The following is a 4,617-nucleotide window of genomic DNA, read 5'->3' as shown; positions in this document are numbered from 1 at the left end:
CAGCGATATTCTTACATGGGTGATTATTTGAAAAATATGCCTTTTTGTTTAACAATTAATTTCTTCGTCTGCCACCTCGACAAAACAGCTTGCGGCCATTTTGATAAAAACCGCATGGGTGATTATTGCGTAATAATGACATCAAGTGCAACCAATCAGCGCAGAGAATTTTCGATAATCACCTACGTAATAATAAACGTAAATATTGTTTAAAAATCTTCGGCATTTGTTGGGAATGTTCTTAAAGAATTCTGTGAACTGAAAACATAATTCACTTCTTTTGCGGTCGATTATTTAATTTAAAACCCTTTGTTGTCATGGAAATTTTAGACATATTTCTGCAACATTAATAATTTATTAATAATTCACAAATGATGTGCCATAAGACTGTAAAAATCGATCAGTATCATGTCCTTACATAGGGCTTCAAGGAAAAAAAAAGTTTTTCTCCAAAGGAGCTCACACTTTTTCTACAAGGAAATTTCAAAAACCTAATTAACATAATGTATGCAAATTTATTTTACTTGAATAATTCAAAATGGCCGACAGAGTCATGTATGACAAAAAGTTAGAAGAGGATTTGTTACCCTATCTTTTAGCTTCAATTCCTCCAAATCTGGTGGAAATACACCCAGTAATAAATATTTTATGATTTTTATATTGAGAGTCTGTAAAAATAAAAATTTCGCAAGAAAATTGTCCTGGCATTTGTCTTTTTTGTGGTAGGAGTGTCTTAGCTGGGGTGGGTAGTAAAGTGAAGTTAAGATGAAATAAGCCTTCCTTCACCTTTGAAAGTGAAAAATACCCTTACTCCAACCCTTTCTCACACAATTTCTGTCAGGACTACTTATTACAATACTTGTTACAAGGTTGAACTTATGTCAATCAACTGACCCACAAGATGGCTTGCACTTATGTCAATGAAAGGTAAGCTAACCCTAAAAAAACTGAAAATTGAAATTGTTCAATGTTTATAAGGGTGACCTTGTGAATAATACACTTCCAAACATTGCTGTCGCCCGCTATATGTAGGAAGCGAATACCATGTCCCGACTTCAACGTTTATAAGGGTAACCCTTTGAATGATAAACCTCGAAATATTTCCTGTCACCCCCTATATGTAAGAACCGATTACATTAATATTGTGGTGCCTTACAGAAAGTTTTTACTTTGTATTCTTTTTTTTCTGTCTGCCAGCACACCACACAATTTCTCCTGTCTTTACCTGAATCGGGGATGTGCTCGGTCAAAAATGCATCCTCAGGTGTAGGTGGCTTTGGAGTGGGGTGGGCCACCAGAGCCGCATACTCTGCAAATCCACAGAGTCCACGTGCTACCCCCTCTCTATAGTTAACAAGAGAGTAGGTAGCTGGCCGCTGCAAAGCTGGCTCGTCAGGAGAATTTTCACGGTGTTGTTGAAATAAAATGTAACTGTTGACGAGAGCAATATCAATGAGGTGGAAGAATAAAGTCTTCCACCACCTTACACACTTTCTATGAACCGAATTGGTACCTAAAATTTGGTCAGACCTATCGACAGCATTCATAAATTTGTTATAATTTGAAATAACTCCAGGTTGTGGAACAGCTACGCTGCTCCACTTACCCCTAGTTGACTTAACTTTACGGTTGGCCTGACTTTTGACATTTCCATTGTCAATAGTGGTTAGCATCGAGACTACCTTATTATCCAACCACTGTAGGGCCAAGCAGGGAGGGTCCCTCCCCCAACGAAGACTACCCCTATTCTTTCCTTTGGCCCATACTTTGCTGTCTTTCATGTTAGCCGGAAAATCACGCCTGTTATCTCTTATAGTGCATGTGGCACCTACACCCCTAAAATAAAAATCTTTGAAGAGGGTAACAGATGTATAAAAATTATCTACATAAAGATGATACCCCTGATAAAAATAGGGGTTCATCAGTTTCATCACGACATCATAACCTAGCCCATTCGCACTGATTTCCTGCCTTGCAACTTTACCAATGTAGACATTGAAGTCAACGGTATAGCCATTCGAGCTGTCTGCCAGCACCCAGAGTTTGTTTACCCAGCGGGTAAGTTTGTCTTTATTGAACTGTCTGATGCCAGACCTATGCTAGACTTAACCATTCTTTCGTCAATAGCTACATTTCTCCTGGGTTGATAATTCTTTACATCTTTCTTTGAAAAATTCTAGAAGTGAATTTATCTCACGTAACTTATCGCCATCTGGTTCTCTAGATGGGTTCACAACATGCAAAAAGGCCATTAGGGCTCTAAATCTATTACGTTGCATAAAAGCCTTACCCCACAGACCGTTATACAGAGATTTCACACTCCAGTAATTATCAACGGTGTCGCTGACTCTTATAAGACCAAAGTAGATGAGGATGGCTATCAACCTTCTAATCTCATCTGCATTGGTTTCGAGCCAGAATCCATCCTTTTCGGAATAGGACTGGTGTGTGGCAATATGCTGAAATGCATAACTATTTGTATGGATAACAATACTGTTAATCAACTCAACAGTAAAAAATAAATTAAAAAACTCAACAGCCGTGGTCATCGTGTTGCGCAGCAGTCGGTGACCAAAGTGCACGCCAATGGGACGCGTCGGCTGGAATTGCAGCGGCTGATTCCCTTGATCGACGTCATCATAGGTCTCGTGAAGAACAGGCAATGCAGCTCCACGTACGTGACCACGACCACGTGCCCTTCCTTGCCCACGGCGACCTCCCCTTGCCTGTGCACTTCCACCCCGACCACGACCACCACCAAGCACAGGAACAACAGGAGGGGTACGGGGACCTGGAGGAACACTTCGACGAGGTCTGGCTGCTGCAACACTATAGAATGCGGCAGCACCAGTGGGACCTGTGTAGTGTAAAAGACATTTCAATATCACAGAGAATCACACATGCAAATACCAACCAAAACATTATACTAACGTGGGGCTGCATTGTTGTCTGCTTGTCCTGGGGGAGGGACATCTGGTAGGGGAGCTGCACCTAACAAAAACAAATATATAATTATACAAATATATAATAATTACCCAAAATATATAAAATTGGAAATAATTTGACCCTTTGAAAAATAAATGAATGATACAACAAAATACTGTAGCACAATTTTTATACAATCAATTGATAATCACAGAATATCTACCTGAAGGATCATCCTCTTCAACACCCTCCTCTTCCATTTCACTCTCTGATAGATGGAGTGAAAATTCGTTGTCATCATCCCTAAAACAGAAATTCGAAAACATGAAAATATTTCACGGATTGATTTACAGAGAGTCCGCGAAGCAAATGAAACACGGCGACAACGCAAAATCGCGTCCGAAAATACGTAAATAATACTACGAATAGGTAAATAATACTACGAATTCGAAATAGTAGCGACACAACAGGACCGTAACCAAGGCAATGCGTCCTACGTGAGCGTCGATTCAGAACAAATGCACTATTTATTGATTCAAAAAGTCAAAAGCGAGAAACCGTTGAAAATTAGAAACTTGTTACTTTAGATATGAACTAAGAAGCATTTTTCTGTAAAAAAACCAGAAAGAAAGCGAAGACAAACCACATTTTCCTACAAATGAAAAAAGATTTCTCGAACCTGAGAACCGCGTGGTCTCATCTCACAAACTTCAATCGATTCTTACCTTGAAATATCGGACTCATTGTCCAGCAGATGGTCCAATTCGCTTTCTTCGCCACTATCCAGGCCTCCAGTCTTGTCTTCGATGGTTCCAATAAGAGTTTCGTCTTCTTCCGAGTCACTATCTTCCACACGCATCCTCTTACTACACGAGGCCATCACGCTCGAGCTCAAAATGAATTTTCAGAAGCCTCGCATACATTATCTATTTGCGTCAGCACAATGAAACTTGGCCAGTAATTGGCTAATCTTATGAACTGTCATTGTCCTAAATTTAACGTAAATCGAAAGTAAGGCAACGATTCTACGACATTTTCAGAAAATCTATCTATTTAGATCGATAGCGCGAGTGTGACTAGAAAGATTAGCAAACCTATGCAGGATTTTTGGTTATTACTGACAGGTTTAAAGTACTCACAGCGGTTCACGATAAGACTATTGACACAAATTTGACTGAAGCGCATAAATTATCTCATTCATTACCCTCCAACAGCCAATGAAAATACCATCAAGGATTAGTACGATCAAGTTACTTATCAGCCGAGTCGAACTCTTCCCTTTCTTGTCTGATTATCTGCAGGTGTTCTCAATAAGTCTAAAAGTTAATGCACCTTGCAGAGCAGTACGAGAAAACTATAGCTTATCATAACTGTATTAGGTTTCTAACGACGAAGAGAAAGTCGAGAATATTGATTTATACTTTGCGTGAGTTTTCTAGGTACTTCCTTGTCTTCTCAAAGTTGATTTATTGACGTTGACGCACTGGTTGTCGTATATTATTTTATTTGAAGGTATCATGCACACCCGTTTCGTAATGGAGATAATTAGATTATATTAGATTCCTCCGTCGGAGGGCTGTTTGTCCGCTACAGGTGTTTCCTAAGTTGTTGACCAATCCAAAGATTCGCATCTAATCGAGCGAAACTACTTAAGTGTGTTTTTACTTTACGACAGAAACATAGCACTGAAAT

General features: G+C 39.4%; 1 pseudogene; it reads right to left on the bottom strand.

Annotated features, from left to right (window-relative positions):
• Positions 1–395: 395 nt before the first annotated feature.
• Positions 396–3,951, bottom strand: LOC138023912 (piggyBac transposable element-derived protein 4-like; annotated as a pseudogene).
• Positions 3,952–4,617: the final 666 nt, after the last annotated feature.

Source organism: Montipora capricornis, chromosome 11 (genome assembly GCF_036669925.1).
Source record: "Montipora capricornis isolate CH-2021 chromosome 11, ASM3666992v2, whole genome shotgun sequence".
Taxonomy (NCBI): Eukaryota; Metazoa; Cnidaria; class Anthozoa; order Scleractinia; family Acroporidae; genus Montipora; species Montipora capricornis.
Note: the sequence above shows the minus strand (reverse complement) of the source record. Positions and strands in the feature narration are given on the sequence as shown.